We start from the raw sequence: 13,020 nt of genomic DNA on the forward strand, positions 1-13,020 counted from the left end.
TATGGAAATGCAATACGCCCCTGCAACCCCCAGCAATTGCCATTGTAGATGAAGCTTTGGTGAGTAGAGAGCTAGAAAGTCCCACTCTGGCCTTTGTGGTAACACTGTGTGGAGAACAGGGTATCTTCCCACACTCTGAACAATCACTGCTTCTTGGGGGACACAGAGGAGGCATCAAAACCTTCACTGGCCAGCATCCTGCCCCAAGCCAACATCACCCTTAGTGCAACAGCACACACAGTCTCTCTCGCAGGTAACCCCGACTCCCCTCCCCGCTGCTTTGCTCCTGTCACTGAGGTAAATACCCAAAAAGACAGGCAGAAACCCCATATCCACCAGCACTCTGCTACAGCTGTGGCATCTTAGTTCCAGAGAGTGGCAGATTCCAAATCACAAGGAGCCACAGAACACAGCTGAGGCTCAATACAAGTCCCCCAGAGTTAGAGCATACAGACTCTGAGTTGTGAGCTGAGCATTGCCTCCTCTCCACCAAAAAAACAACTCCCAGTAACAAAGCTTGTTGGCTGAATCCACCTTTTACCACAATCAAATACTCAAGACCATCAAATAGGATCCAGAAAACCAAAACCCCATTCAAGGTTCAGCAACTTCAAAGATATCCCCACAGAGATGAGAGAAAATCAGTGCAAAAATGTTGAAAACACAAAAAACCAGAGTGACTTCTTTCATCCAAATGACCAAATTACATTTCCAGCATGGCCTAAGATGACAGAAGCAAAACTCAGAATATGGATAGAAACAAACTTCATTGAGCTACAAAAGTAAGTTGCAACCCAATGCAATGAAAGACAAAATTGCAGGAACTGATGGAAAAAAAAACCAGTCTAGAGAAAAATATGGCCAAAGTAATAGAGCTGCAAAACACAATACAAAATCTTCATAATGTAATCACAAGTATTAATAGAAGAATACGCCAGGCAGAGGGAAGAATCTCAGAGCCTCAAGACTGGCTTTCTGAAATAAGACAGACAAGAATAGTGAAGAAAGCATAAAGCAGAATGAACAAAACCTCTAAGAAATATGGGATTATGTGAAGAAACTAAATCTATGATTAAAGAGAGTGCCTGAAAGCAATAGGGAGTATGAAAACAACTTGAAATACTATTTCAGGATAACATCCATGAGAACTTCCCTAACCTAGACACAGAGGCCAACATTCAAAGGCAGAAAATGTGGAGAACCCCAGTGAGATACCCCACAAGGTGGTCATCCCCAAGATACATACTCATGAGATTCTCCAAGATGAAAATCAAAGAAAAAATATGTTAAAGGCAGCTAGAGAGAAAGGCCAGGTCACCACTAAAAAGACGCCCATCAGACAACAATGAACCTTTCAGCCAAAATCCTACAAGTCAGAAGAGATTAAGGGCCAATATTCAGTATTCTTAAAAAAGAATTCTAACTCAGAAGTTCATATCTAGCCAAAGTAACCTTCAGAATGAAAAAATAAATATGATCATATTCAGGTAACCAACAGCTGAGGAAATCTGTTACCACAAGACCTGACTTACAAGAGCTTCTGAAGAAAGCACTAAATAAGAAAGACTATTACTAGTCACTACAAAAACATACTAAAGTACACAAACTGCTGACACGATAAAGCCACCACATAAAAAAAATGTGCAAAATAGCCAGCCAAGATCATACTGACAGAATCAAATCCACGCAATATGAATACTAACCCTAAATGAAAATGGGCTAAACGCCCCAATTAAAAAACAGAGTAGCAAGCTGAATAAAGAATCAAGATCTAACGGTATGCTGTAATCAAGACACCCTTCTCAAATAAGCTCAAAAGAAAGGGAAAAAGAAAAATCTACCAAGCAAATAGAAAACAGAAAAAGAGCAGGGATTCCAATCCTAGTTTCTGGAAAAAGAAACTTTAAGTCTACACAGATTTAAAAAAAAAAAAAAAAAAAAAAGACAAAGAAGGGCATTACATAATAGTAAAGGGGTATATATGCACCCAACACAAAAGCACCCAGATTATAAAGCAAGTTCTTAGAGACCCTCCAAGATGTTGAATGTTCTTCAACAGTCATTACATTTATACTGCATTTGCTCAGCATTAAGCCTCTGATGTTGAACACACTATGATGACTTGTTAAAGCCTTCTCCACATTTTTAACACTGTGGAGCTTCTCTCTAGTATGAATTCTCTTATGTCTAATGAAGTGTGAGAACGAGCTCGATGCTTTGCCACATTCTTCTCATTTGTAGGATTTCTCTCCAGTGTGAATTCTCTTATGATTAGTAAGGACTGAGAAGCTCTTAAAGGTTTTGCCACATTCTTCACATTTGTAAGGTCTCTCTTCCATATGAATTCTCTTGTGGTTAGTAAGGGTTGAGGAGCAGGTAAAGGCTTTGCCACATTCTTTACAGATGTAGGGTTTCTCTCCAGTATGAATTCTCTTATGTTGACTAAGGGCCAAGATACACATAAAAGCCTTTCCACATTCATTACATTTGTAGGGTTTCTCTCCAATATGAATTCTCTTATGTTGACTAAGGGAGAAGATCGATGTAAAAGCTTTTCCACATTCATTACATTTGTAGGGTTTCTCTCCAGTATGAATTCTCTTATGTCGAGCAAGGTGTGAGAACCACCTGTAGGCTTTGTTACATTCTTCACATTTATAGGATCTCTCTTCCATATGAATTCTCTTGTGGCTATTAAGGGTTGAGGAACGGGTAAAGGCTTTGCCACATTCTTCACAGATGTAGGGTTTCTCTCCAGTATGAATTCTCTTATGATGACTAAAGGCCTAGATACGCGTAAAAGCCTTTCCACATTCATTACATTTGTAGGGTTTCTCTCCAGTATGAATTCTCTTATGTTGACTAAGGGAAGTGAGCCATGTAAAAGCTTTTCCACATTCATTACATTTGTAGGGTTTCTTTCCAGTATGAATGATCTTATGTTTAGCAAGGTGTAAGAATCACCTGTAGGCTTTGTTACATTCCTCACATTTGTAGGGTCTGTATTCCGTATGAATTCTCTTGTGGCTATTAAGAGTTGAGGAGCGCATAAAGGCTTTACCACATTCTTCACAGTTGTAGGGTTTCTCTCTGCTATGAATTCTCTTATGTTGACTAAGGGCCGAGATACATGTAAAAGTGTTTCCACATTCATTACATTTGTAGGGTTTCTCTCCAGTGTGAATTCTCTTATGTTTAGTAAGGTCTAAGAAGCATGTAAAGGTTTTGCCACATCCTTCACAGGTGCAGGGTTTCTCTCCAGTATGAATTTTCTTATGTCAACTAATGGCTGAGATCCACATAAAAGCTTTTCCACATTCATTACATTTGTAGGGTTTCTCTCCAGTATGAATTATCTTATGTTTAGCAAGGTGTGAGAACCACCTGTAGGCTTTGTGACATTATTCACATTTGTAGGTTCTGTCTCCAGTATGAATTCTCTTGTGTTTAATAAGGGTTAAGGAGCAGATAAAGGTTTTGCCACATTCTTCACATTTGTAGGGTTTCTCTTCAGTATGAACTCTATTATGTTTAGTAAGGTTTGAGAACTTTTTAAAAACTTTAGCACATTCTTCACATTTATAGCATCTCTCTGCAGTATGGATTATCTTCCGTATGGTAAAATCTGACAACCTACAGTCTTTGCCACATTCTTCACATTTCTAACATTTCTCTCTGCTAAAAATTTTCTTATGTTCAGTGAAGATTGAGCACAACTCCAAAGCTTTGCAACATTTATTACATTGACAGGTTTTGCTATGGGTAGTTGACAAACATCAATCAACGCCATTGTAACTGCTTTTCTGCCCCTTGCAACTACCCACACTTTGGTAGTCTTTCTTTAAATATAAAGTATTAAGGTCACAGCTTCCATGCTTTCTAAGAATCACCTTTTGAAATGAATCTTTTATGTCATGCTCAGGCAATACCTCTGAAATGAGGTAGAAAATGAAAAGAGCCAGTTGAAAAAAAAAAAAGAACAAAATTTCTCCCTCATTACACTCAGGTGAATACACTTTCCAAATATAGAACTACACAAAGCACATTAACAAGGTGGCACAATAAAATATCACAGGCTGTTAATTCCTTTATAGACATATAAACTTAACAGAAATATACTGACCAAAGTGCCTTTGTGAGAAGTCTAAGAAGCACCCCAAGTGAGCAAAATGCAAAGAACCACACAGAAGTGTAATAAAAGTATTTCATATTTACCCACCACAGCCATTCTTCATCCCATGATGACCTTAAATATACACTCCCAACTCCTGTCTTCCCCCTCCAAAACTAAATAAAATAGTGATACCTATGTCCATGCTTCTGGCTTTTTGAGACTTTACCAAAGACTAATTTCTGTATTCCATGACAGTGTTGAAAGGAAAGGTGGTATACTTTGACAGTTTCGGACAGCGGAGACCAAAGGTAAATGACTGTTACAAGAGAGGAAAGACTTCAGTATCACAGACAGACAATGGATATAGCAAGTGACTACAGGATCTCAATAAGAAACATGAGGAATGGCCAGGAGCAGTGGCTCATGCCTGTAATCCCAGCACTTTGGGAGGCTGAGGCGGGCAGACCACCTGAGGTCAGAAATTCAAGACCAGCCAGGTCAACATGGTGAAACCCATCTCTACTAAAAATACAAAAATTAGCTGAGTGTGGTGGCAGGCACCTGTAATCCCAGCTACTCAGAAGGCTGAGGCAGGAGAATCACTTTAACTCAGGAGGTGTGGGTTGCAGTTAGCCAAGATCACGCCATTGCACTCCAGCCTGGGCAACAAGACTGAAACTCTGACTGAAAAAAAAAAAAAAAAAAAAAAAAGGGAAATCTTTTTTAACTAAAAACACATTCCCAGAGAAAATATCCCTAGTACCAGCTTGACAGACTCCAAGAATCTCCAGCCAAAAAAACTGGTATCATATTCCCCCAGACAAAAGCCACTTAATAAAGATCTTGACATGTGGCTTTTTATTATACAAATTAGAACCTAAGATTACAACAAAAAAATTCTAAGCAAGAATGCTATATCCAGCAAAAGTGTCCTTCAAAAGGAAAAAAAAAAAATCTAACCATATTATGATCTATATCAAGACCTAATTATGTCATGTCTTCAAGACACTCACTTCAGAGCTAACAAAAAAAATAGACTGAAAATGTCTGGATGAAAAACACATTCCATGCAAGTGTTAACCAAATGAGAGGAGAAGAGGTAACAATTTATTAACTCGAAAACTCTCATATTTCATATAATTGAAGTCAAAAGTCACAAGAGAGAAAGTAGGACATTCAATTATAGCAGGAGGGTTCATTCACTCAGAATCTATAAATATATCTGACAGTTTTCACAGACACATAGAGCAAACATTAACGGAATTTAAGCAAAATTAGACAGCAATATAATAATGGAAGGATACATCAATACCTCACTTTCAGGAATAAATAATAAAGACAGAATATCAATAAAGGAACAAAAAACTTGAATGCACTACAAAATAATTACACCTAACAAATGTACAGACAGCAAAATACACATTCTTTTCAATTACTCATGAAACATTTTCCTAGATAGACCACCTGTGACACCACAAAAGTAGTCTTAACAATTTTTTAATTGAAATTTTACAGTTATTTATGGCCTAAGTGGAATGAAACTAGAAGTAACAGAAGAAATGCTGAAACATTTAAAAATATATAAAAATTAAAACACACACTCTTTTGCTTTTATTTTTTTGTTTTGAGATGGAGTCTCACTCTGCCACCAGGCTGGAGGTGCAGTGGCATGATCTCGGCTCACTGCAACCTCCACTTCCCAGGTTCAAGCGATTCCCCTGCCCCAGCCTCCCAAGTAGCTGGGACTACAGACGTACACTCCCATGCCCAGCTAATTTTTTTGTATTTTAGTAAAGACAGGGTTTCACCAGGTTGGCCAGGATGGTCTCAATCTCCTGACTTCATGATCTGCCCACCTTGGCCTCCCAAAGTGCTGGGATTAAAGGCGTGAGCCACCACACCCAGCCAGCAACACACTTCTGAGCATGCTCTTTTTCAAGGGTTGGAAGACATAATATTGGGAAGATGTCCATGCCGCTTAAAGTGACCCACACATTCAACACACCCCTTTTCAATTCTAAATTTTACTTTTCCAAAAATAGAAAAAAAAAAACCTCACAAAATTACACAAGATCTCAAGGGACTATGAAAAGCCTGACAATCTTTAAATAGAAGACAAATATTGGAAGCATTACACTTAATAATTTTCAAACACAAAACTAACCTATAGTAATCAAAGCACTTTGGTATTGGTATAAAGGTAGAACACCAATTGGTATAAAGGTAGAACACCAAAGTAATGAAACAAAATGCAGCACAGACATAAACTCTGGAATATACGGTCAAGTGAGTTATTTGCACACCACACTGAAGCATTATTCACAAAAGCCAATAGGTAAAATTAGTTTAAACTTTCCTTACCAAATGGATAAATATAATTTAAAATACAAAAAAAAAGAATATTAATTAGCTTTTTAAAAAGCAAGAAATCTTCTAATATCTATTATAAAGACAAATTTTGAAGACATCATGCTAAATTTAATAAGCCAGACACACACACACACACACACAAATACTGTATGAATCTACTTACATGGAATATCTAAAATAGTTACATTCTTAAAAATAGAAAATAGAATGACGTTTGTAAAGGTCCAGACAATGGGAAAAATCAGTAGTGGATTCATGAGTATAGCATATTTCTTCTATAAAAACAAAAATGCTCTAAAGATATGTTGCTAACAAAGTCAATATACTTAACAAAGCTGAACTACATAATTGAAAACATTAAAGATTATAAATGTGCTTTCTCTCTCTCTCTTTCTCTCTCTCTCTCTCTCTCTCTCTCTCTATATATATATATATATATATATATTTTTTTTTTTTAAGATGGAGTTTCACTTTTGATGCCTAGGCTGGAGTGCAGTGGCACAATCTCGGCTAACTGCAACCTCTGCCTCCCGGGTCCAGGCGATTCTCCTGCCTCAGCCTCCGGAGTAGCTGGGATTACAGGCACGTACCACCACACTTGGCTAATTTTGTATTTTTACTAGAGATAGGGTTTCACCATGTTGGCCAGGCTGGTCTTGAACTTCTGACCTCGGGTGATCCACCCTCCTTGACCTACCAGAGTGCAGCAATTACAGGTGTGAGCCACCACGCCTGGCCCTTGTATTTTTCACAATTAACAACAAAACAATCATTGACTAATAACAATAACAGCAACAAAAAGCAAATACACAAGTCATAAAATGGGGGCAATGTTTTACACAGGCAAATAAACACAGAAATAATTATATTGGCAATATATGGATGACTGATTCATATTGGTATATTATGCACTGCTAAGTTTTGGGATATTGCTGCTACTACTCAGGTAGATAGCACAGTACCCAATAGGTAGCTTTTCAGGTCTTGTCTCTTTACTCTCTTCCTCCTCTAGTGGTCCCCAGCATCTATTGTTTCCATCTTTATATCCATGTATACCCAATATTTAGCTCTCTTATAAGTAAGAACATGCCGTATTTGGCTTTCTATTTTTGCATTAATTTACTTCAGATAATGGCTTTCGGCTGCATGAATGTTACAACAAAGAACATAACTTTTTTTGACTGTGTAGTATTTCACAGCATATAGGTACCACATATTTACCCAATCCACCACTGATGGGCAACTAGATTGATTTCATGTCATTGCTATTGAAGACAATAAAGTTTGAATCACTAGTACATAGTGAAAGCAATAACATTTTAAAGAAAATGCATTACAATCATTCATAAAAAACTTTGATGAGAAAATATGAAGAAATAGGCTCTTAACACTGGACATATCTATCATGTCATTAATATATAGCTGCTATTTTAGCACAAAATGTAAAGGCAATAAGGTGACCTTTGGAAGCAAAGCAAAGCATTACATTACTAAATAATATAAACAACATAAATATAGTACAATATGATATAAAATAAAATGAACAATTAGAAATAAGTTTATACAATTATGTAGACAAAGTTTGAGAAAAGTTGATGAAAATACTGATAACTTTTTGTATGTAGTAAACATAAACATATAAAAAAGATTTTAATATATGTGGTGTGCCTATTAATTATCTAATTCACTTTTCATATAACATACATTTAAGCACATTAGCTCAGAACTTGTGAAATTACAGGCATAGTTGGTATACAGCAAACCAGAAAGAAAAAATACATATATAGGACACAGCCCTAGGAATCTTCATAGTAAAGATAAAATTTAAAAAATAATAGTTATTAATAGGTAACAATTTGGAAATTATATGCTGGACAGTGTTCTAAGTAACCTATGGTATTAGTGTTTTTAGGAATTCTGTGAGCTGGGTAGATAAAATCAACTATTCCACAGTAGAGGTATTTGCCATATAGCATTTAAATTTCTAAACTTAGTTCCTGCTTTAAAAAAGATACTTTCAAAGTGAAATAGGTGTTTAGATTTTCTTATACTTAATCAGATGCTTTAGGCTCTGATAAAAGTTCTCACTTTCATTTTCTGTATAATGAATTGACTGGAAATTATAAAGCAGAAAACATATGACATCTGTCCCTAGCCTCTCTCAAATCTCTTGACCAAATCTCAATGTCTTCCTACTTCTCTCACAGATGTCTAACATAAGGCACAAACAGATTTTTAAAAACAGCTTAACATAGTGGTCTCCAAAAATTTGCACAAATTTTCCAGATCCCTCAAAGAAACAGAAGAGCAGTTAGATCATTTAGAACCTCACAACATAAAAAGAGGAGTTTGTCTCTCACTGTGAATGCACCAGCAGATTATTAAATGAACTGAAGACTTAAGAGAATTCAAAAGCCTAATAAGCATACATCAAACGATTTTCTTCTGTGACAGTAAGAGGCTTTTCAAGAATCAATTCCATTGGAGAACAGCTTCCCAATCCACATTTTAAACTCTTGTTTTCTCCTTAACCTTTGGACATTTCACATATGTTATCTGCTAAATCATTCATACCTATCTGAGTGTATGGCTATTCTCTCCACTCTTCTCAAATTCCAGTAATATTTTCTATGCTGCAGAAGGTAACCAGGTCTAGCTTAAAGACTTTCCAGCACAACCTTTCTTTCCCTCAACAGCAACTGGGCTAAGTAAAGCACAATCAACTCCCAGTATTACCCTCAGGAGAGATCTAGAACAGTGGGTCTGTTTAAAGTTCTGAAATTATAGGAGATGGTCTAATCTCCCTTAATATGAAAATGCTGGAGTAATGAGAATTATAGCTTGCATGTACTAGATGAAAGATGAATGCTTGTTGCAATAGTAGAGGAACTGCAATGCCACAGTCAACCAGGGAAGCAAAAAATTATAGGATCTGAAAAGAAAACAAGAAAAAAAATCTCCTTAACTTAGAAATTACACACAAAAGTCCAAAGACACAAATGAGAACATGTTTGTCAAGCCTGGCTCACTGCTGTAGCCAGTCTTTAAGCAAGTCTTTAAATATTAGATTAGATGGCTGTTTTCAAGTTTCCAAATTTCATAAAAGGATCACATGACATAAAAAAAGAAAATATACCCCATTTGAAGAAATAAATTTCCAAAACTCAATCCTTAAGAAAAGAAGATCTTTGCATTATCGACAAAGATGTCAAAATAATGATACTAAGTATGCTCAATAAGAACAAAAACAAAAGAACCCAGAAGAAATTGTGGAACAGAGAAATAATTGTTGAAAAACTGTGTAGAGTCACAACAGAATAATTGACCAGAAAACGAAAATCAGAAAACTAAAGACATGTTATTTATAAATATTGAGTCATGAAAAACAAAAACAAAAAAAATTGAAAAACATCAACATGGAATATGTAACTTATTAGATATCATTAAGGAGACCAATATATTCATGAAAGGATTCTTTGAAGAAGAATGCAAGGGAAAAGTCGTAGGTAGAGAGGTTATTTGAAGAAAAAAGGGACTAAGAACTTCCCAAATTTCAAGGTGATGAAAAAAAAATGCTACCAACCAAGGATACTTAATCTGGGAGAAATTTACTTTAACAATAAGAAAAAAATAAAGACTTTCTAATATGAACAAAAGGTAAGGGTGTTCATTACCCTTAGAAGAGTCTTATAAGAAATACTACACGGAGTCCATTATGTTGACAGCCATGGTGGTTCACACCTGTAATCCTAACAACTTTGTAGGCTAAGGCAGAAGCAGCATCATTTTAGGCCAGGAGTTTGAGACCAGCCTGGGTGATATGGTGAGACCCCTTCTCAAAGAAGAGACCATCATAATAATTTTGTTTTTCAGGGAGAGGGTTTTAAAACCTGCTAGGGCTAAAGATTGATTGGAGTCATTTCGAAAAGGCAGGACCTCATTCAGGTGGCAAACGTGAAAACCCTTGGTCTTGGCTGCAGACTAAGAAATGGGTCACCTATTTTGACCCCAGTTAAAACTCTGCCGTGACTCCATAACCATCTCCAGTTCCTTCCACCCATAGTCTAGGAATGGTTCTGCACATCCAGGGTCCCAGAGAAAGATGCCTATTTGTGGTTACAGCGGTAGGTCTGCAGACCTTGGCCTTTACTGTGCTCTCTGAAACAGTTCAGTGACTCAGTTTCAGCATGGATAGTCACAGTTTGTGGCCAGTTCTGCCAACCTAAGTACACAGAGAGTGACCTGGGGAAATCCTGCCACATACTCAGTAAGAAACACACATCAGGCCCACCACATACCAACCCTAAAGCACAACATTGCCCTAGAGCTAGCCCTACAGATCAAAGCCCTAAACACAATTCAGTCTGCCAAGAAATAACACATGATTAACAACTACCCAGGCTCCTGGTAACAAACCCACAAAAGGCAAACTCCACAACAGAACAAGAAGTAGCCATGTGACCCACGTATAACCCCTCTGCACTGCATACCCAAAAAGATTCTATCAGCTAATTGACCCAAGATAAGATTTTTATCTGCTGAAATAAGTCTATAAAATTGGAAAATTTAGATTCAATAAATCCCTTATTAAAATTTTAGTAAAATTTTTCAAAGTAATAGAAAATGCAATCTTAAAATTTATATGGAATTACAAGAAACTTTGAGTAGCCAAAGCAGTTCTGAGAATTAAAAACAAAGCTAGGGACATTATACTTTCTGATTTTAAACTACATTTGAAGACTATTGTAATAAAAACAGCATGATCTGTGCATAAAAATGCACATTGATATCAGTGGAGCAAAATGGAGAGCCCAGAAACAAATCCATCCTTGTAAGATCAACCAATCTTTGACACTGAGGCACTGAGAATACACTATGCAGAAAGTACAGTCTCTTCCATGATTAGGGCTGGGAAAAGGGAATACCCACAAGTAAAAGAATAAAATTAGACCATTTTTCTTACACTGTATTTAAAAATTAACTAAATATAAAATAAGGACTCTAATGTATGACAAAATTCTTAATAATCTTAAAAGAAAACATATTAAAAAACCTTAATATTGGTCTTCAAAATAAGTTTTGGGATACGACAGCAAAAGCACAGCAATAAAAGCAAATACAGACAAATTAAGCTGCATCAAACTGAAACACTTCTGCACAACCAAAAAAAAAAAATAGAATAAGAAAACCATACCTGATAAGTGGTTAGAATCAAAAATATATAAGAAACTCATACAAATAAAAGGTAACAACTATAATAATAATAATAATAATAACAAGATGTAAAAGATAAGCCAAAGACTAAATGTTTATTCATGAAAACATTTAATGGGGCAACAGGTATATAGAAAGGTGCTCAATGTCACCAATCTGGCAGATGCAAATTAAATTCATGGTAAGATACTACTTTATATCTGTCAGGATTGCTAATATCAAAAAGAAGATTTATAACAAGTGTTGACAAGAATATATTAAAGAAAAGAAATGCTTTACCTTCATGGTGATGTGTAATTTTTTAGAGACATTATGAAAACCAGTATGAAGGTTCTTTAAAAATTTTTTAAATAGTACTACTGTACAATTTAGCTATCTCATGTCTGCATATACAATAAATTTACTATCTCAAAGAAATACCAGCAGCTCCGTGTTCATCAAAGCATTTTTTGCAATTGTCAAGATAGGAAAGCAATCTAAAGTGTTTGTGGAAACTGACTGCACAAAGAAAACATGGTATATATACAAAACAGAATATTATTCAGCCATAAAAAGTAATAAAACCCTGCCATTTCCACAACATGGATGGACCTAGATAACATTATGCTAAGTGAAACATGAAAGAAACACAAAGTATAATCTCACTTCTATGGAGAATATAAGGTTGGACTCCTAGAAGAGAGTACAGAGGTGAGTGCTAGGCCCTGGAGGTGGGGAAAGTGGGACATGTTGTTCAAATGGTACAAATGTTCAGTTAAAGACAAATAAGTTATGGTAGCCTAATGTACAGCTTTATGACTATAGAAAGTAATACTGTTAGGTATGCTGAAAATTTGCTGAGAGATCTTAATTGTTCTCACTACAAAAAGGTAAGCATGTAAGGTCATAAATGTGTTTGTTCACTAATTTGATTGTATTAATCATTTCATTATGTATACAGATATAAAATCAATACACTGTATACAATATATAGGTATTCGATTATTTGTGAAAAAAATTTGTTACTGAGATTATATACATGTGTCATATGCATACATAAATGTGTTTATAAATATATACACATATGAATGAGTCACAGTAAGCTTTATACTAAATAAAATCACAAAATGATATTATTTAAAATAAAGTTAAAATTGAGAGTTTAATACGTACTCAGCAATGTTTCAAGCTCCCCAGTGACATAGTATATTTAATAAATGTATGAAGTAGATACACTGAACTATATTACAGTTAAGGACTTTGGCCACATTTACCAATATTTGCTTATATGAAAAGAATAATATTTGAAGTAACACAATTTTAGAGTTGTTTCATTTAGGGAG

General features: G+C 35.7%; 1 pseudogene; it reads right to left on the reverse strand.

Annotated features, from left to right (window-relative positions):
• Positions 1-874: 874 nt before the first annotated feature.
• LOC139362643 (putative zinc finger protein 727) lies at positions 875-4,316 on the reverse strand (annotated as a pseudogene).
• Positions 4,317-13,020: the final 8,704 nt, after the last annotated feature.

Source organism: Macaca nemestrina, chromosome 4 (assembly GCF_043159975.1).
Source record: "Macaca nemestrina isolate mMacNem1 chromosome 4, mMacNem.hap1, whole genome shotgun sequence".
Taxonomy (NCBI): domain Eukaryota; kingdom Metazoa; phylum Chordata; class Mammalia; order Primates; family Cercopithecidae; genus Macaca; species Macaca nemestrina.